Source organism: Anolis sagrei, chromosome 1 (genome assembly GCF_037176765.1).
Source record: "Anolis sagrei isolate rAnoSag1 chromosome 1, rAnoSag1.mat, whole genome shotgun sequence".
Taxonomy (NCBI): Eukaryota; Metazoa; Chordata; class Lepidosauria; order Squamata; family Dactyloidae; genus Anolis; species Anolis sagrei.
Genome location: NC_090021.1, coordinates 335,660,278 through 335,682,691, shown reverse-complemented (window position 1 = coordinate 335,682,691; position 22,414 = coordinate 335,660,278). Strand labels below are relative to the sequence as shown.

The 22,414-nt window shown below is 42.5% G+C and overlaps 1 long non-coding RNA gene across 1 annotated transcript in view; it reads right to left on the bottom strand.

Annotated features, from left to right (window-relative positions):
• Nucleotides 1–3,030: 3,030 nt before the first annotated feature.
• The window catches only part of LOC132761126 (uncharacterized), a 72,971-nt gene continuing 53,587 nt past the window's right edge, over nt 3,031–22,414 (bottom strand). Inside the window, exon 3 of the long non-coding RNA XR_009629930.2 lies at nt 3,031–3,960. This is a non-coding gene — a long non-coding RNA (uncharacterized lncRNA). The remainder of the gene's footprint in view (nt 3,961–22,414) is intronic.

Sequence of the window (22,414 nt, the reverse complement as noted above, 5' to 3'; positions counted from 1 at the left end):
CCACATTGGAGTTTCGATTCAGGAGGTTTTGGTAGTGCTCACTGTGAAAGACCCTGTGATTCAGAGTAGATCTTCACAGTCATTTATGGATCCATCATCAAGAGTCTAGCTCTGAAGGCAATCATTCTGAAGGCAAAGGATTGCCTATGATGACTGCCCAGAATCTTGATCAGAGGGATCTGAAATCTGAAACCTAATGGAATACCATTGATCCCATGGGAGAGATGAAATGCAGTTGTGTCTCCACATGTGTTGGTTTGATTACACTATGTAGAAAAAATTGACAAACAAATTCTCTTCTTGCTTTGAAAGTGTTATTTCTTGTTTAATTGTGGTAGTACTTACATTGAAAGTAGTTGTTATCCTCTAGAAATTTTGTTTCTGTGGCTCCCACAAACTGGAGAGTTAGTAAAGACTCTAAGACAGTATTTCTCAACCTGGGGGATCATGAGGGAGGGGTTCAGAGGGGCCACCAAAGACCATCGGGAAACACATATTTCTGATGGTCTTAGGAACCCCTTTAGCAGAGAAGACTGAAGATCCCTCTGCCTGTCCTTCTCTTCCTTTTTGGAAACAGACATCGAATCCTCCCACCAAAAGCCCTCCTCCTGCTCTCTGGATGTAGGTGAACTAACACTCCAAAACTCAAAGGCAATGCCCACTAGACCCTTCCAGTATTAGTCATGGGAGTTCTCTGTGCCAAGATTGGAGCAATTCCAATCACTGGTGTTCAGAATGTTCTTTGATTGTAGGTGAACTATAAATCCCAGCAACTACAACTCCCAAATCTCAATATCTATTTTAAGTGTTCATATTTGGACATATTGAGTATTTGTCTCGTGTTTGGTCAGATCCATCATTGTTTGAGTCCATAGTGCTCTCTGGATGCAGGTGAACTACAACTCCAAAACTCAAGGTCAATGCCCTCCAAACCTTTCCAGTTCTGTGTGCCAAGTTTGGTTCAATTTCATTTTTGGTGGAGTTCAGAACGCTCTTTGATTGTAGGTGAACTATAAATCCCAGCAACTACAACTCCCAAATGACAAAATCAATCTCCTCCCAACTCCATCAGTATTCAAACTTGGGTGTATCGGATATTTGTGCCTAATTTGGTCCAGTGAAGGAAAATACATCCTGCATATCAGATATTTACAATACGATTCATAACAGTAGCAACATAACAGTTATGAAATAGCAATAAAATAATTTTTATGGTTGGGGGTCAACACAACATGAGGAACTGTTTTAAGGGAGCATAGCATTACTTACTTACTTTACTTACTTACTTACTTACTTACTTAGGCGATCCCTCGTAGTCTGAGGATGATGGTCCTCCAAGGTTGGTGTTCTGTCGGTGGGTCCGTAGGTGAAGCCCAATTCTCATTTATTGTTCATTAGGAAGGTTGAGAAACACTGACCTAAAGATTCCTGGGGCCCATTTATACTGCCATTTGATGCAGTTTTAACTGCATTATGGGGTCAGTATAGCCTCATATAATCCAGTTTAACTGCACTGAACTGCAGTATGTGAGTCTATGAGAGTTTTTTTTAAGCATTTTTATTATTTGTATTTTTTCCACGTTTACGGTGTTCCCTTGCCCCAAAACCCAGTGCATGTGAAGTGCTGAGTGTGCTTTAGTGAACATGCATCAAGCATTTGGCAATTTCAGAGAATAACTTGAGCATCTTTGACCTCCAAATCTCTGGAGGAAAAGAATATAATAATAATTCCAACGCTGGTCTGGACATACCCTAAAAACCATGGCCCGTTTCCAAGAGCACATCTTTGCGACTGTTAATGTTTGGTTTGCTCAGCGTGGCTCATTATTCTGGCTGGGGAAGTCACTATATGAATTAATAGCAGACTTCCCATCTGAAAATAAATGTTTACCAGTTCAATGGGTTTCTTCCCTCTTTCTTTTGGCAGAGATCTGGCTTTTTGTCTGACTGACTTGCCTTTTTTTGGCTTGTACATCCCTGAGGTGTGTAATTAAAGCGGAAGAATTTACACATACTGTTTTAGGGGCTTAATGAATAGGAAATTCAGAATATTTCATTGATTTGGGGGCATGCTATAATATCAAGGCAGTGCATTGCCTTGGTAAATTAAAAAGGGGAAAGAGGGAAAGGTCAAAATAATATGTTCATTCAACCCAGTTCAAAAGGAGGTGGGGTGAGTGTTGAAAGGGAAATCAGTTTGGTTTCAACCTTCTAATTTAAATACAATCCACCGAAAAGGAGCCATTCGGGCTGAATCCAAAAGCCTCGCAACTTTTAATATGGAGCGCAATTACACAAGGCCTTCCCATAGATCCGTGCCCATCAATAGTTCAGAGATGAAAACTAGGAGGTGTGTGGCCAAGCATCATCTTTGTGTGGTCAAGATGGCAATTGTTATTAATGAGGTAGATTGCATAGAATCAATGCAGTTTCACACCACTTTAACTTGACTAAAGGCAATGGAATCCTGGGAGTTGTAGTTTGGTGAAGCACCAGCTATCTTGGGCAGAAAATATTAGACCTTGAAAAACTATAACTCCCAGGGATCCATAGAACGGAGCCATGATAAAGTGGCATCAAACTGCATTTATTCTACAGTGTAGATGCACCCTAAGGATGCCTAAGCCAGGAGAGTAGAATCATTGAACTGGAAGAGACCTCATGGGCCATCCAGTCCAACCCCATTCTGCCAAGAAGAAGGAAAAGCGAATTCAAAGCACCCCCAGCAGATGGCCATCCAGCCTCTGCTTAAAAGCCTCCATAGAAGGAGCCTCCACCACACTCTGGGGCAGAGAGTTTCACTACTGAACAGTTCTCGTAGTCAGGAAGTTCTTCCTCATGTTCAGGTGGAATCTTCTTTCCTGTAGTTTGAAGCCATTATTCCATGTCCTAGTCTCCAGAGAAGCAGAAAACAAACTTGCTCCCTCCTCCCCTCACATATTTATCCATGGCCTTCATTATGTCTCTCTCAGTGGCATCGGCAGCACAGCAAGGCAGGAACAGATCAATCACAGCCACTTTAGGCTATAAACTAGTTTATTTTACACCTATATACATTAGAAGCTAAATAACACTCAGCACATTGTAAACTTGCTTCTTTACCGTCGGATCGTAACATTGCAAATACACTAACTGTTATCAGTACTAGTCCACACCTCTTGCATTCCAGAATGATGCATGGCACTACACTGTGTCCATTTGTTCTATACACTTGATTTATGACCTCTCTAGGAGTGCCATTCCCTCCATGGTTCAGTTAACTCTTTCCACACAGGAATACATTACACTCGGCACATAGCTACTGCATTTTAAACATACATACATACATACATACATACATACATACTTTGAAATCTACATTATAAATTGCAAACAGCTTCAACAGCCTCCTCTCAGCCTTTAAAGTGCTAATTCTGTTTAACCCAAGGGATCATCTCTCTAGTAATCTAGATCCTCTAGAAGTTGTCCATAGAGATATGTTGGAGGATGTGAAGAGGACATATTAATCCAATCAACAAAAGTGAAACCCAAAATAGAAAAGGACTGACTGTATATATATGGGGTATTCATATGTGTTAAATCGCTAAAACTATGTGTAGTGCTGGCTTGCATTTTAGACTAGGACCAGCCTTCAAATTCCATCTCAGAATAGAAGCTGCTTCACTGATTGGCCTTGAGCTAGTCACACACTCTCAGCCTCAGAGGAAGAGCATGGTGACCACTTCTGAAGAAATCATGCCAGGAAAGTCCAAGGAGATTCAGCTAGGTGTAGTAGTCTGGGTGTTGAACTTGAGGCCAGAGTTCGATTCTTCTCTCAGACTTGGATACTCACTGAGCAACCTTGAGCAAGTCACACACTCTCAGCCTCAGTGGAAGATCATGGCAGGCTTCTTCTGGAGAAATCTTTTAGGAAATTCCCATCATTGGATTGCTGTAGAATTATCAAATGTTGGAGATGACCTGAAGTGACACAATAAAAAAGGGATTTTTAAAAAAGAAATAAATAATCAATATTTTAAAAGAAAACCATTTTTAAAAGCATAAAATGTAGACCACATACTAATAGTGGCACACCCACTGCATTCCCTCTGCCCCGATCAGTTAGCAACTGGTTGTTGTTCATTCATTCAGTCGTTTCCGACTCTTCATGACCTCATGGGAGCAGCCCAGCCAGAGCTCCCTGTCAGCCATCACCACCCACAGCTCCTTCAAGGTCAATCCAGTCACTTCAAGGATGCCATCTACCCATCGTGTCCTTGGTCAGCCCCTCTTCCTTTTTCCTTCCATTTTCCCCAGCACAATTGTCTCACTCTGGACTGTGCTCTGACCTACAAGAAGCACTGCCTGAACATCAAGCAAAAAGTGGGTGCTAGAAACAATATCATACGAAAGCTGACTGGCACAACCTGGGGATCACAACCAGATACAGTGAAGACATCTGCCCTTGCGCTATGCTACTCTGCTGCTGAGTATGCATGCCCAGTGTGGAACACATCTCACCACACTAAAATAGTGGATGTGGCTCTTAATGAGACATGCCGCATTATCACGGGGTGCCTACGCCCTACACCACTGGAGAAATTACACTGCTTAGCCGGTATTGCACCACCTGACATCTGCCGGGAAGTAGCAGCCAAGAGTGAAAAGACCAAGGCAGAGACATCCCACCCCCTGTTTGGGTATCAGCCAGCACGTCAACGACTTAAAACTAGAAATATTTTTCTAAGATCTACAGAGACACTCGCTGGAACACCTCAGCAAGCAAGAGTCCAAAAGTGGCGGGCTCAAACCCAGCACCTCAATCCATGGCTGATACCAAATGAGGGACTCCCCACTGGGCACACAGAGGACTGGGCGACTTGGAAGGTGCAGAACAGACTGCACTCTGGCACCACGAGATGCAGAGCCAACCTTCAGAAATGGGGCTACAAAGTGGAATCCTCGACATGCGAGTGTGGAGAGGAGTAAACCACTGACCACCTGCTGCAATGCCACATGCACAATGGAGGACCTTCTTGCAACAACACCAGAGGCACTCCAAGTGGCCAGATACTGGTCAAAGGACATTTAATCAACTACCAAACTCACACATTTTGTATTTTGTCTGTTTGTTTGCTTTGTTCTGTTAAAAATGTAATATAATTGACTGGTTGCCCTGACACGACAAATAAATAAGCACAATTGTTTTCTCAAGCAGCTGGAGGTCGGTTAAACAGAAAGGTCTTTGCCCGAGGAAAGGTCAGAAAGGGGCAATTTAGCTTCCCATAGGAGTGAGTTCCATAACCAAGGGGCCACCACCATGAAATCTTCCCCCTGTATCTTCATCATCATCTGAGCTTGGAGTGGTCATAGAATCATAGAATCATAGAGTTGGAAGAGACCTCATGGGCCATCCAGTCCAATTCCCTGCCAAGAAGCAGGAATATTGCATTCAAAGCACCCCTGACAGATGGCCATCCAGTCTCTGTTTAAAAGCCTCCAAAGAAGGCACCTCCACCACTCTCTGGGGCAGAGAGTTCCACTGCTGAACACCTCTCACAGTCAGGAAGCTCTTCCTCATGTTCAGATGGAATCTCCTTTCTCCTGGTCCTGGCACAATGAGAAAACCCTCCTTCAATGATCGCAAGGGTTAGACAGGCTCAAATTAAGAGATTTGGGCTTTCAATTCATCTGTATGCCATAATTATCATTTTAAACTAATCTGGAAATAGACCAGGAGGTTGTTGTGATCTGCCATAACATTACCTTCGGCCTACGGTAACCCCATGAATGAGAAACCTCTAAATTCCCCTATCATCCACAACCATTTATCAGGTCTTGCAGGCTCAGGGCAGCCACAGTTTCCTTGATTGAGGGCTATTATTCCACTTAAATTGCAATCCATCTGGATGTGATCTTCTTCTTTTCCTATTGTCTTCTACCTTCTGAAGCCTTTTTGTCTTTTTTAATGAGTCCTGCCTTCTCATGATACAGCCTGAGTTTAGTCATCTTGGCTTCATAAAGGTAAAGGTAAAGGTAGTCCCCTGACATTAAGTCCAGTCATGTCTGACTCTGGGGTGTGGTGCTCATCTCCATTTCTAAGCCTAAGAGCCAGAGTTGTCCATAGACACCTCCAAGGTCATGTGGCCGGCATGACTGGCTTCATGGAAGAGTTCAAAATTTAATGCTGAAAGAAAATGTCTTTTCTAGAAAGGATTTATGCCTTTCAACTAGGAATGTATATTTAAGTGGAGTTAGACAGAGCTCTCCAAGATCTCGAACCCATTCCAGGGCTAAGGTTCAGCACTTTGGACAGCTCAAAGTATTAAGACCTGGAGTATATTCAGCGCCCAACTATCACTGCCCTCTTGATCGCATTAATTTTCAGAAAAACAAGCTGAAATTGAGCTTTTCCTTCATGGCAGGGGGTTGAATGGCCCATGTGGTCTCTTCCACCTCTATTATTCTATTATTCTATTAAATGCACTCACGGGGGCTGGACTGGCCAGAGGACACATTTGCCTCTGTCCTCTTCCAACTGAAACTGAACCAATTTGCCTTCTAGGTCACTTTGTACATGTCCTAAAACATTTTGATCTATGGAGATATAGTTTTGGATCTGGGCTTTCAAAAAGCTCATTTTATTATATATCAACAAGCTGTTTATTGTTTTCTATTTGAGAGACATGGGAACTGATGAGGAGAATAGAGAATAGTCATGCATCCCACTGGCCATTCAGTTGTAGAAACTCTCCATGTCTTTCCCCTTGGAGACAAAATTACTTTCCCTTAACAATATCCTGTTACGCTTGAGCATAAAGGAGGTACAGAAGCTGCCGTACGAATGGTTAGTGGGAAATATTTTATACATGCCGGAGAAACTGCAAATGCTCACCCGAGTCCCATTTCAGTGTTGACTGTTCCGTTCCACTCCATGACACCCCCTTTCGCCATCTCTGATTCACATTCTCTCTCACACACACATTACTGAATACAATATATCTGGTCCTGTTATGCAAGTATGAGAGACCATGCTTAAGGAAAAGAATCTGAGCTTGAAAAGAAGACTCTGGGTGCAGGAATGGTGGCACGGGAAACAAACCAAGAATTGAAAAATGAATTGATAGAAATGCAGAGTGTGGGTGCATTTCTGGTTGCAAAATGTGACGTTGCTGCACAACGAAGCTGTTGTTTTGTATGGTACAGTATGACCCCCTATATCCACATAGAACATATTCCCAAACTTTTTGTGGATCCATGTAATCACAGATAACGGTGAACTTCTGCTCTAAGAATACAATAGAGGAGGGGTGTTAAACCCATTTTCAGCTTTATTTTTGCCTTTAAAGGGCCATTGAAAACATAGATGGAGAATCTGTGGATACAGAAAGCTAACTTCTGTATCAGCGATCTTTAGTTTCTCTCCTTATGGAGAAAAAAGGCAAGACATAAATAAACTTAATAATAATAGTTTTTTTATCCAATTTGAATTCCCAAATTCCTATTAGAATCATAGAGTTGGAAGAGACCTTGTGGGCCACCCAGTCCAACCGCATTCTGCTACGAAGCAGGATAATTGCATTCAAAGCACCCCTGACAGATGGCCATCCAGCTTTCTGTTTAAAAGCCTCCATAGAAGGAGCCTCCAGGGTAGAGAGTTCTACTGCTGAACAGCTCTCACAGGTAGGAGGTTCTTCCTCATGTTCAGGTGGAATCTCCTTTTCTGTACTTTGAAGCCATCATATCATGTCCTAGTCTCCAGGGCAGCAGAAAACAAGGTTGGTCCCTTCTCCCTATGATTTCCCCTCACATCTTGATACATGGCCCTCATCATGTCTCCTCTCAGCCTTCTCTTCTGCAGGCTAAACATGCCCAGCTCTTTAAGCCGCTCCTCATAGGGTTTGTTCTCCAGACCCTTGATCCTTTGAGTTGCCCTCCTCTGGACACATTCCAGCTTAGAGTCAACATCTCCCTTCAATTGTGGTGCCCAGAACTAGACTCAGTGTGATTCCAGGTGTGGTCTGACCAAGGCAGAATAGAGGGGTAGCATGGCTTCCCTGGATCTAGACACTAGACTCCTATTGATGCTGGCCAAAATCCCATTGGCTTTTTCTGCCGCCGCATGACATTGTTGGCTAATGTTTAACTTGTTGTCCATGAGGACTCCAAGATTACTTTTCATTATCCACCATATGGGAATGACAACCCAACAGCACTTGTGGCTCTGAGGTTAGGGAAAGGTTAAAGGACATTTTAAAGTCAGGCATCATATCTGCAGGTCTTGTATCCAAATTCAAACCTCATGCTTCCGACTAAACAAACAGCAGTTTTCCAGATGTTTCTGTATCACAAATCCTATCGACTCTAGTCATGATGTCTCATGAGGAGGAATACAGGAGTAGCTGTCCAGCATCTGGAAAGCCACATAAAATGGCATTCAGGCCGCAGATCTTGAATTTGACACAAGTATCATAGAGTAACTCTGGGGGGCAATAGAAAATGTTAGATGGGACTTATTTTGTTGGATAAGGTTAAATGAAACCATGAGTGATGGTCCTGTGCATACAGGGGGTTGTACAGTATTGTGTTCCATGAAAGAATAGTCTAACCCATCCTTGAGATTCCTATTCAGTCCTCAGGACAAAGTGACTTTCTGCAAGTACTCCACACTGATGTCATCCAGTATCAGTGGATGTGTTCTGGATTGTAGTATGAACGTTAAAGAAGTCCTGAACCGGTGCCTGGCCGCTGTAATGGTCTGGATGAGGGCGAACAAACTGAAATTAAATCCAGACAAGACAGAGGTACTCCTGGTCAGTCGCAAGGCCGAACAGGGTATAGGGTTACAGCCTGTGCTGGACGGGGTCGCACTCCCCTTGAAGGCGCAGGTTCGCAGCTTGGGTGTGACCCTGGACTCATCGCTGAGCCTGGAGCCTCAGGTTTCAGCGGTGACCAGGGGAGCATTTGCACAGCTTAGGCTCGTGCGCCAGCTGCGCCCGTATCTTGGGAAGTCTGATTTGGCCACGGTGGTACACGCTTTGGTCACATCCCGCCTCGACTACTGCAACGCTCTCTACGTGGGGCTGCCCTTGAAGACGGCCCGGAAGCTTCAGCTAGTCCAGCGCGCGGCAGCCATGTTGTTAACGGGAGCTGGACGCAGAGAGCATACAACGCCTCTGCTGTCCCAACTCCACTGGCTGCCGATCTGCTACCGGGCCCAATTTAAGGTGCTGGTGTTATCCTACAAAGCCCTAAACGGTTCCGGCCCAAAATACCTTGCAGACCGCATCTCGGCCTACGAGCCCACGAGGGCCTTGAGATCATCCGGGGAGGCCCTTCTCTCGGTCCCGCCTGCCTCACAGGCACGTCTGGCGGGGACGAGGGAGCGGGCCTTCTCGGTGGTGGCCCCCCGGCTGTGGAACACCCTCCCTGCTGAAGTTAGACAGGCGCCCTCCTTGTTGGCCTTTCGTAGGGGCCTGAAAACATGGCTCTTCGAGCAGGCCTTCAACTGAGTGTATTTGAATGACTTGGAATGAACTAGGACTACGAACCTCGGCTATGACCCCAGGACTCGACGAAGCGGATTTTTAGTATAAGTATATGTTGTGTTGTATCTGTCTGGTTTGTATCGTCGTGATCCACTGTATACTGTCTTCTTTGTTGTTGTTCACCGCCCCGAGTCGCCCTCGGGCTGAGAGGGGCGGTCAATAAATGCAAGAAATAAATAAATAAATAATAAATAAATAAAGAAGCTGCCAACATTTCTATTTATTTTAATTTTTTTTACAAAAAGATTAAATTGAATTGAGTTAATCCAAGGTGTTGTTGTTGTTGTTCTTCTTCTTCTTCTTCTTCTTCTTCTTCTTCTTCTTCATGGCATCTCTTCAAACTCATAACTTCTATGATTCCATGACATGTGGGGGCCACTATGATGTTCCCTCTTAATCTTCTGAAACTACTTGGCTTAATAATAACAACAACAACAACAACAACAACAACAACAACAACTCAGGCTGAGCTGTGGCGTGGCTAGTTAGTAGCCAGCTTCATTAAATCACTGCTGACCGAGAGGTCATGAGTTCAAAGCCAATCCGGGTCAGAGTAAGCTCCACACCATTAATAGTCTAGCTTGCTGTTGACCTAGGCACCCCAAAAGGCAGTTGCATCTGTCAAGTAGGAAATTTAGGTTCCACTTTATGCAGGGAGGCTAATTTAACTAATTTAGGACAGCATAAAACCTTCAAGCAGTGTGCGTAAGAATGAGGAAGTACTCCATCAAGGACTGGGTGTCACAAGTGGATAATGAAGCGGCAGCTCCCTCTGTGGCCGGAATTGAGCATACCCTCATGAAGCTGGAAAAGCTGGAATGTTAAATTGCCTCTATGTTTGTCTATATATGTTGTATGTCTAAATGGCATTGAACATTTGTCATGTATATGTGCATGGTAATCTGCCCTGAGTCCCCTGCAGGCTGAGAAGGACGAAATATAAATACTGTAAATAAATAAATACTCGGGACTTCCAAATAAAGACTGACAATTGTGTTAAAAAACAAAATATTAATTGCCGATGTTGCAGTCCCAGGAGACAGCAGGATAGAAGAGAAACAACTGGAAAAGCTGACATGATACAAGGATTTAAAGATCTAACTGCAAAGCCTCTAGCACAAGCCAGTCAGGGTGGTCCCAGTGGTGATCGGCACACTGGGTGCAGTGCCTAAAGACCTTGGCCTGCACTTAAACACAACTGGCACTGACAAAAATTACCATCTGTCAGCTGCAAAAGGCTGGGGTCTTCACGTGTTATTCGCTGATACATCACACAGTCCTAGACACCTGGGAAGTGTCCGACGTGTGATCCAATACAACAGCCAACAGAGTGATCTTGTTTGCTGTGGACTCATCTTGTTGTGTTTCTAATAATAATAATAATAATAATAATAATAATAATAATAATAGATGTGTGATCCAATACAACAGCCAGCAGAGTGATCTTGTTTGCTGTGGACTCATCTTGTTGTGTTTCTAATAATAATAATAATAATAATAATAATAATAATAATAATAGATGTGTGATCCAATACAACAGCCAGCAGAGTGATCTTGTTTGCTGTGGACTCATCTTGTTGTGTTTCTAATAATAATAATAATAATAATAATAATAATAATAATAATAGATGTGTGATCCAATACAACAGCCAGCAGAGTGATCTTGTTTGCTGTGGACTCATCTTGTTGTGTTTCTAATAATAATAATAATAATAATAATAATAATAATAGTAATAATAATAATAGATGTGTTATCCAATACAACAGCCAGCAGAGTGATCTTGTTTGCTGTGGACTCATCTTGTTGTGTTTCTAATAATAATAATAATAATAATAATAATAATAATAATAATAATAGATGTGTGATCCAATACAACAGCCAGCAGAGTGATCTTGTTTGCTGTGGACTCATCTTGTTGTGTTTCTAATAATAATAATAATAATAATAATAATAATAATAATAATAATAGATGTGTGATCCAATACAACAGCCAGCAGAGTGATCTTGTTTGCTGTGGACTCATCTTGTTGTGTTAATAATAATAATAATAATAATAATAATAATAATAATAATTGTATTTCTTACCTGCCTCTCCTTGTGGCTCAAGATGGATCACAGCACAATCAACCCACACAAACATTGCAAAAATTCTATAAACACACATATTAAAATGTATTTCTATAAAATGCATATGAAATACACAACACACAAGATTAAGGCACAAGACACGCGTTTAAAATTCATGCTTAAAACTGGCTGGGTAGGCCTGCCCAAAGAAATAGGGCTTTGCATGGTTTTTATATTCCGACAGCTCATTTAGCTGTCGGAGATCTTCTGGCAGGTCGTTCCAACATGTATCTCTCTGTTGAAAAGGAATGAGTTAAATGAAAGTGAAAGTCTCAGCTATTGAATATCGGCCAGGCAAGGCTCAGCAGGCAAGGTCTGAAGCAATGGGAATAGGGTGACCTGAGCTATTCAGCTTGCCAATGAAGCCAAGGGCATGTAACTGGCCTGATTTGGTGTCATAGACTGTCTTCGGAGAAGAACAAATGAACCATCCTATGAACTCCAGAGGAATAGACAGGTTGTGTATCCTTTCTCTAAATTGCTTGGGACCAGAAGAGTTTGGGATTTCAGATTTTAGCAGATTTCTGAATCCCTGTATTTGCATATACAGATTATTCCCAGTGATTCCAGCCATGAATGCCTTCGACAATACATGGCTAATAAAAAAATGCTATTTTTCTATCTGAAAGAACCCCTCTCCCAGAATTCCAGCATGACTCTATGTTCAACTTTTTCTGAAAGCTGGCCATAATGTGGCATTATATTAATATGTTAAAGTATTCGCATTAGTTTAAATCAGTATTTCTTTATAGGGTATTTATCATTCTCTTGCTTGGGTTCATATTTTGGGAGAAATGCATGATCAAATCAGATTTTGAAAATTAGAAAAAATTGAGCTGTGAACTGCCAGTTTTCTATTTTGATGAGACTTTGCAGTCAGAACATCACTGGAATACATTGGCTAAGGTCTGTATGATGTGCAGGCTTATGTGGCATAACACACTCTTTGATTATTTACACTCAGGGAGTTAGGTTGGAAGAAAGTGAAATGTGAACTACAGGTGCATCTACATTGTAGAATTATTTCAGCTTGACACCAATTTAACTACCATGGCCAAATGCAATGCAATCCTTGGAGTTGCAGTTTGGTGAGACACTAGCACTCTTTGGCAGAGAAGGCTAAAGATCTTGGAAGCCTACCTACAACTCCCAGGATTCCACAGAACTGAGACACAGCAATTAAACTGGTGATTCTGCACCCTGAGAATGACAACTTCAAAGCTCATCTCTCAAGATGGGCAGGTTGTTGCCCTCCAGATATTTAGGAGGCCAAAGCGGCCTCTAGATCTGGCTCTGCTTTGGGCATGTTGTGCTGTACCTTTAAGGGAAGCAGACATTCCTCTGATATAATTCCAACTGGATACAACTCACAATCTTGTACAGATCTGCACAAATTTCAATATCAGAACCCCAAAAGGAAATGAAGCCCAGGAAAGGTGAGAAGCTCATCTAACAAAACCTATGGGAGTGTTCTCCGAAACCCTTCCACCTTGACATTTCCAGAGCTTTAGGCACAATGTGCATGTGTACACATACGCAAAGAGGGGACCACTGCTAAATTGACCATACTCCACTAAATAACATATTTCTTTCGATGTAACCACCAAGGAGTGTCGTGATAGGTTCCTGCCGTGCATTCAGCCCCTAAATGTTGTGTGCTGTTAGCATGGCAGTGTTTGGAACAAATCTATTCCACTGTGGTCTGTATTGAAGATGAAGCAATTGTAGCAGTGTTATAGAGAGGAAGGTCTCATTGTAAAGAATGGAGGATCGACACAAGTTGGAAATGATTTTAAGGCACACAACAAAGGCAGTTGTGTAGTCCAAATGGAGTTCTTGCTAGCTGGCAGTTTTCTGGTGGTTGTATTCTTCCTCAAAGTAACTTTTCCAAGCCTTGATCCCCAGGAAGAAAAATGCCTGGAGAAAGCCCTATGGCAAAAAAGTTAAAACAGATGCCATACACCAGAGCAGGAACACCTCTAACCTTAAACACCACACCAGCTTGGTACAATCAGCAAGCAGTTTATTGTAGAATACATGTAGGCAAAGCAGTAAAAAATAGCAAAACAATAAAAATACAAAATAGTTAATAAGCTTCAAAGAGGAACAGGTTCCATGAATATATAGAAATCCATGAAGAAAGGCACTTGGAACCATGAAACAAAACAGTAGGAAAATCCCATAGGCAAAACTTAAACTTGGCAAAAACATGGTGCATGAAACTCAGAGCACTTGAAACCAAGACCGTGTTAAATTAATGATGTTGCCTCAACTGAGACAATTCACTCCCATGAATCATTATAATCCAGAACCCAAAACTAACAAGAAAGCATACTTCTTGACTTTCCTACTAGATAACAATTTGTTATCTTTCTTTTGCTGTAGATGAAGGTATCGCCTCAGTGTCTGAAAGCTCTGCCTCTGTTTACTAAAACATTGATTTCTGTCTGAGATTTCACTACCTTTGCCCTCATCATTAACTCCTGCACCTGGCAAATCAATCTCAGGATCATTTTCAGGCAGTTGCTCTGAGAAAAGCAGTGAAAGGTCTCTCCCAGGAATGTGGCCTTGGGAATATTCCTGAAACAGCTCAGGCATCTCTTCTGAACTTAACTCAGGCCAAAGCAAACCATCATCTCCAGGCCCATCTTCAGGAACACTCAACATGAACATCACATACAATCACAGGCTGACCAGGCTGACATACAACAACAGATAGGACAGCAGTTCTGTCATAGAAAGACACAATCCAGGCACTCCAAACAGATGGTCGTCCAGCCTCTGTCAGATGTCTGTATCAAGGAAAATAATAGTATTACTCTCTGTGCAGGTACAGCTGTACCAGAAGCTCCCATTTTATTTGCTTTGTATTAAGTGTTTGTTTACAGCCCAAGGCTTGGGATTTTGCAGAAGGGTGGCTTCCTGTTAAAGTTTGCACTTATAGGGCAGGCCACCTGTCCATCATCATTAGGTTCCTTAGTTCCACCCCTTTTTGGGTTTTCAGAAGAGAAGGGAACCATTTTTAGTCAGTCACACACAAAGAAGCTAGTCTATAGGACGCAGACAGCTCATCCCGTAGGATGTATAGGACGCAGACAGCTCGTTCCTCAGAATCATCCGGGGATCATCCAGGAATCATCCGGGGATCATCCGGGGATCATCCAGGGAAATAGGAACAGAAGGAAAAGATCCCAAAGGCTCTGGCTGAGAGCTCAGCCTCACAGCACCAGAGGGGAAAACAGCCCTGGGACAGCATTACAGAACCACTGAATTCCAGCTGAAGTATCATCAAGCCTTGGCTGGTAGGTTTACTCGATGTCCAGATGCATTTGGGATCGGTAGTAAGACCCAGACCAGCGAGGCCCAGATAACAGACAGCCTGGGAGAGATTATAAAGGGTTCTTCCTCATGCTGAGAAAGTACAGTTAATCCAAGTCAGTGCCAGTCTCTTAAAGGCTAGAATAAGAAAACCTTGAAGTGTTGTTTGAAGATTCGTTATTTGTTCCTTAATAAAGACTTTGTTGTACCATTAAAGACTCCAAAGACCATTACTTCAGGAATTCCCTAAGAACCTCTCTTCGAGGCACCCTGGCTTCCCACTGGGTTTAAAGTTTATGTCCTATAGAATAAAGACAATTTGTTCAGACCCAGTGCGCAACAGAACACTCTCTTTTGCTTTGGGGACACTTCACCTGAAATAATATTGTGTCCAGTTCTGAGCACTACAATTCAAGAAGGATGCTACCACCTCATCACAATGAGAGGGGAAAGCAAAATAGTGAAAGGCCTGGAAGCCATGGATCCCTATGAGGAAAAGCTTAGGGAGTTGTGTACTTGGAGAAGCTTGGAGAAGAGAACGTGAAGAGAGGATAATATAGCCAATGTTTGAATATTTGAAAAGATGTCACATTGAGAAGCTTGTTTTCTGCTGCTCCGGAGACTCAGAGCAATTGATTCAGACTACAAGACAAGAGATTCCACCTCAATACGAGTAAGAACAGCTCCTAATTGAATTGGTTGTTCTGCTCCTGAACGTAAGTGTTCCATTTAGTTCCTGTGCTTAAAGCCATTGAGACATCGTGTCTCCTGCATGCAAAATATGGACCCTCGCAACTGCAAAACAGGAACTATTTTTAAACCTAGATATCCAGAAACATTTTTTAGAAGACGAAATAAATATCATTATCACTTCTGTAATTGATTTCGTCTCCATCTGGCCAAGCCCTGTAGGTTTCATGTATGTAAAAATATTCTTAATGAGCTCTGAACGAAAGCAATTACATTAGTAACTACAACCACTCCTCGTAATGCCGACACAGTCACAGTAGGGAAGCCTCGTTAAATACCATTTAAAATGGGATTATTGAGAGATGTTTAAAAGATGTTCTCATTATTTAAAAAAAGCTTGGGTATATGGTTTTCTAACAGCCTTTGTTTTTAAAAGAACTGACTCTGTAAGGGTGAGCTTCCATCAGTTTCTTTGGCCAGTGAATACAAAAGTCTTGGGGCCAAAACTGAGAAGGACCTGCTCTGGTTTCCTGCTCTGGACCTGCTCAGGGCTGTTAATCTATACCAGGTATGGGCAAACTTTGGCCCTTCAGGTGTTTTGGGCTTCAACTCCCACAATTCCTAACAGCCTCAGGCCCTTTCCTTTTCCCCCTCAGCTGCTTAAATGGCTGAGGGGGAAAAGGAAAGGGCCTGAGGCTGTTAGGAATGGTGGAAGTGGAAGTCCAAAATACCTGAATGGCCAAAGTTTTTCCGTGCCTGATCTATATAGTCCATTCCCCATAGCCATGGATGATACCTTCCTGAACTTACCATGGGAACAGAAAACGTGATAATAGGAAACCCTATTGTAATGAATGAACTTTGCTAGATGTTTGTAGGTCCTCCAGTTCTGGAGGTGAAACTTTTGATGAAAGAATACTTTGAATATCCTGGAGGACCTAAAAATTCCTAGAAATTACATATTTTATCAGATGAAGGTAGGTGAAACTGCCGGTACCGGTCCCATGAATGCATGGGTTGTACTGTAGACACGTGCTGGAACACTTCAGCAAGCAAGAGTCCAAAAGTGGCAGGCTAAAACCCAAAACCTCAATCAATGGCTTAGTGAACAGATGATAGCCACTGGGTGTGAGATCGGGGCTGTGAGAAGGGTAGCTTAAAACATCACAAGCAAATGAAGTCAACAACTCTTGTGTTGCATGAGTGGTGTGCAGATGCTCATTGTCATGAAGGAGACAGACTCCTGCCGTCAGCATCGCACAATGTTTGTTTTGGATGACTTTGTGAAGTTTCTTCGTGGTCTCATAATATATTTCATACCCATTTTGTTACATGCTGTCTTGACATTACGTCGTCTCCATAAACAGAAATGATTTCGCAATGAATCGCAGCAGGGTTCATGCCCTTAGTATTTAGGTAGCGTATTACAGTGTGCACTTCGCACTTGGGGGGAAACAGAATGAGGACGCTCATCTCTAACATTCACCACAATACCAGTCAATGAGCTACTGATGACTGGCATTGCTCGTTCACTTCTACTGGCTTCCCACTACATGGCAGTGATCGGGCCTATAGCCGGTGGGGGGGGGGGGGGTTGTTCTCCCGAAAATTTTCAGATTAAAAAAAACCTGGTTTACGCATGAATTTTAACTGGTTAACCAAATCCCCATGCTAAAAAATTAAGAGTCCCTCCAGAACTGCAAGCACTATCTCAAGTAAATATCGACAATTTATTCACACTGTCACTTGCAGCAATAGCCAATGTAGTGAAGCAACCAAGTTGGGGTGTGTGCTGAATGCTCTCATTAAGGAGGCCAGACTTGGTGGAGGTGGTTGACAAGGGCGGAGCTGCAGGCTATTGAAGGCTGCTCTGCCCCCTGCTGTGCTCTTTGCCTCAGCATGAGCTAGGAGGCAGGTTTCAACCCCCCCCCAAAACATTTTCAACCCCTCCCAAAAAAAAAAAATTCCCCGTGAGAGCTACATGCCTTGTAACCTTACTTTCTGGATAACTCTTGTATATCTGTGCATATTTATTTATTTGTTTGTTTGTTTGTTTGTTTGTTTGTCACATTTATATGCCACCTTTCTCACCTCAAAGGGGACTCGGAGCGGCTTACAAGATATATAATATATTATACAGGGTGAGGCAGCATAACTTCCTTTTTTCAAAACCTAATCAAACCCATTGAATGAATTAGAATTTTTTATACATAATGTAGGTGCATACCTAATGTTTTGTTTTACGTAGTTTTGAAGATAAGGTGAGGTAGGTGACGTCCCCCATTCTCCATTCTCCATACACTGAGTAAACCAATTTCTGGCGTTTGTTATGACTCTTGCCAGCATAGCAGGCATTATGTTGGAAATTTCTTCCTGGACGTTGGTCTTCAAATCTTGTAGGGTCCTTGGACAGTTCACATAAATACGAGATTTCAAAAAAACCCATAGAAAAAAATCACAAGGAGCCAAATCTGGAGAGTGGGCCGACCACTCCAAATCCGCTCGAAAAGTAAACCTCAACGGCAAAAGCACGCTCCTCACTGTTCCAACACATGATGGCGACTGAACTGTGTCAGGACAAAACTTTATGTGCAGTGTGCATAAGAATTCATTCATGTTTTTTTTCATATTATAATCCGGCCAAACAAGGACATCTAATCACCTCTCAACAAAGATTGCTCCAGGTACTGCCAGACAATCAAATGCTAATCAAGGTGATCAGTTGAAACATTCACACTTAGCTCCAGCAGACAAAAGTCCTTTGTCTCACCCTGGTCATTCCACAGATATATAAACCCTTTTTCCTAGTTCCAACAGACCTCACTACCTCTGAGGATGCTTGCCATAGATGCAGGTGAAACGTCAGGAGCAATGCCTCTAGAACATGGCCATATAGCCCGAAAAAACCTACAACAACCCAAAACTTTATACTCACTCTTCTCGAATGAGACCACTAGCGCTCCGCTACGTCTTCAACCGATTGAATGGCGCGCATTTTTAAAAAGGAAGTTATGCTGTCTCACCTTGTATTATAAGCATAGTACAATATCAGTATTATATATTACTATATTGTACTATACCATTATATTGTAATATTATTAGTAATATTACATGTAATATAAAATATATATGTATTGTCGAAGGCTTTCATGGTCGGAATCACTGGGTTGTTGTAGGTTTTTTCGGGCTATATAGCCATGGTCTAGAGGCATTTTCTCCTGACGTTTCGCCTGCATCTATGGCAAGCATCCTTAGAGGTAGTGAGGTGACCTCACTACCTCTGAGGATGCTTGCCATAGATGCAGGCAAAATGTCAGGAGAAAATGCCTCTAGACCATGGCCATATAGCCCAAAAAAACCTACAACCCATAAAATATATAATTATAATATCATTTTATTATTATTATTATTATTATTATTAGTAGTAGTAGTAGTAGTATATTGTATTACATTTCATTTTTATTTCCTAAGTGTTGTACCATCCATTCTCCTTGCTGAAATTAATTTTGCTATCTTTGGCCCGGCTCTCTAACCTTTTCCTGTGTTAAAGTTTTTGGCCTGTTAAAAGATGTGACACTTAGCACACAGTGGTATCTGTGGGTCACAGTGCTGTCCAGTATAGGAATTGTGTAATGCAAACAGAATAGTAACTTCCCTTGCAGCTATTTATGTAGGATTTTGGCCTCTCTGAGTGTGTGGGTTACATTTGGGGATAAGAGTTAATACAACCAGTAAAGGAACAGAAATCCATCTCCCACTATTGTTTCAGACACTATAAACAGCTTTGAGTAATGATATTAAATCAGAGTTACGCTGTACTTCTAAAGTGTGGGCCTGGATTGAAATTGTTCCGATCGGTTATGCCTTTTCCCCTCCATCTCTCCCGACAAATATGATATTCCAGGTGGAGAAAAACAAGGCACTTTGTGAAATGGTTAATGCTATTTGCTGATAATGATTTTTCAGCTAAAAGGCTTTGAAGTCACCCAATTAGCACTTCGCTATAGTAAACAAGATCTTGAGATATGCCCAGATCAGAAGAGGAATGTATATACCAGCCAGTTTGGGCTCCTCGGAGAAATGGAACAATAACACAGCGCCCTTTGCTTCCAAACTATAATACGACTTCCTCTTTAGTTGCCATTGTAGCTATTGTCCTAGAAGGTTTGATCTTCAAGGAAACATTTCCCACTCAAAAATGGGCCCTTCTTACCAGAGTTGAGGAAAGCACTCAAATGAATAAACGCAGACATGTAGGTTGGATGGATGGAATGAGGGTAATAAGTCAAATCAGATTTGTTCGCACTCCAAAATGTTATCCACCTGCTTGTAGCAATTGTGTTCCTAGGATAAAAGGTTGGCCCTTGGTATCCAGCTATTCAGACAGGCATCCCGAGCTCTGAATAGACAAGCATCCCGAGCTCTGAGGATTACCTGGGAAGGAATCCCACTGGCGCATTGCAGCGCACCCAAATACCTGGGAGTCACTCTGGATTGTTCTCTGACCTACAAGAAGCACTCCCTGAACATCAAACAAAAAGTGGGTGCTAGAAACAATATCATACAAAAGCTGACTGGCACAACCTGGGGATCACAACCAGATACAGTGAAGACATCTGCCCTTGCGCTATGCTACTCTGCTGCTGAGTATGCATGCCCAGTGTGGAACACATTTCACCACACTCTAAAATAGTGGATGTGACTCTTAATGAGACATGCCACATTATCACAGGGTGCCTGCGCCCTACACCACTGGAGAAATTACACTGCTTAGCCGGTATTACACCACCTGACATCCGCTGGGAAGTTGCAGCCAATAGTGAAAGGACCAAGGCGGAGACATCTCCAGCTCATCCTCTGTTTGGGTATCAGCCAGTACGTCAGTGACTTAAATCTAGAAATAGTTTTCTAAGATCTACAGAGACACTCGCTGGAACACCTCAGCAAGCGAGAGTTCAAAAGTGGCAGACTCAAACCCAGCACCTCAATCCGTGTGTGATACCAGATGAGAGACTCCCCCCTGGGCACACAGAAGACTGGGCGACTTGGAAGGTGCTGAACAGACTGCGCTCTGGCACCACGATATGCAGAGCCAATCTTAAGAAATGGGGCTACAAAGTGGAATCCACAACATGCGAGTGCGGAGAAGAGCAAACCACTGACCACTTGCTGCAATGCAACCTGAGCCCTGCCACATGCACAATGGAGGACCTCCTTGCGGCAACACCAGAGCCACTCCAAGTGGCCAGATACTGGTCAAAGGACATTTAATCAGCTACCAAGTTTGCAAAATTTGTGGGGGTTTTTCTTATCTGTTTGTTTGTTTTGATCTGTTAGAAATGTAATACAATGGTATGGTTGCGGATGACACGATAAATAAAATAATCCAGCTATTCAAGCATCCACGGCTTGAAAATTTTTCAAAAACATACCCCAAAAGCAAACCTTGATTTTGCCATGTTACTATGTCAATGGATATAACAAGGCTTGAGAATCCATGAAGTTTGGTATCCACCAGGATCCTGGAACCACATCCCAGGAAATACCAAGGGACCACTGTATTCCACTTTATGATTAAGGTTTTCTAAGGACAAGCAAGTGAAGCAGATTACTATGTTACAGACATCTTGGGAATGCCATTTTTGAATGATAACAGCCGGAATACTCCGAGTAGCATGACTATTTCATGCACCAGAGTCATGGATCATCAAACTGTCCTGATTTGGTAGGCAACCCGAGTACATTCTCTGCTGTCCCACTTGTTTTGGCTGCATTTAAAATGTCCTGGTTCCTTTCTCCTCCCATTTCCTCTTTCATCCTCAGCTGTGTTCAGTTGTTGCAAAGTGAGTTCAAAGTGGAAAAGAAGCATATGCTCATTTAATTCAGCAATAAGGTGAGGAAATGATGTATCAGAAGGTTCAAGAACAAAACAAACTGCTCTAACATATGCTAGTTTTAATGTTCTCATTAGCATTACATCTTGACCACACTGTGAAATCTGGAGTCCAAAGAGATAACCAAGCCTTAAGTCATTTCCAATTTATGGCAACTTTCAGGTAAGCCTATCACAATGTTTTCGTGGGCTGAGAGTGTGTGACTCACCCTGGAACTTTTCATGGATGGTCTTCAGAGTCATCATCCAATGCTCTAACCACCATGTCACTCTGAGAACACATCTACGGTGTAAAGTTAATGTAGTTTGGCACCACTTGAATGGCTGTGGCAATTATGGGTATAGTTTGGGGAGGCACCAACACTCTTTGGCAGAAAAGATTAAATACCTTGCAAAACTATAACTTTTATAGTTCCACAGCAAGTCCAATTAGATATTATTGCAAGTATAACCCAAGAAGGTTCACAGGAGGACAAAACAGAAGAAATTAAAGAGAAAGCCCTACAAGGAGCGGCTTAAGGAGCTGGGCATGTTTAGCCTGAAGAAGAGAAGGCTGAGAGGAGATATGATAGCCATGTATAAATATGTGAGAGGAAGCCACAGGGAGGAGGGAGCAAGCTTGTTTTCTGCTTCCCTGGAGACTAGGACGCGGAACAATGGCTTCAAACTACAAGAGAGGAGATTCCATCTGAACATGAGGAAGAACTTCCTGACTGTGAGAGCCGTTCAGCAGTGGAACTCTCTGCCCCAGAGTGTGGTGGAGGCTCCTTCTTTGGAAGCTTTTAAGCAGAGGCTGGATGGCCATCTGTCAGGGGTGATTTGAATGCAATATTCCTGCTTCTTGGCAGAATGGGGTTG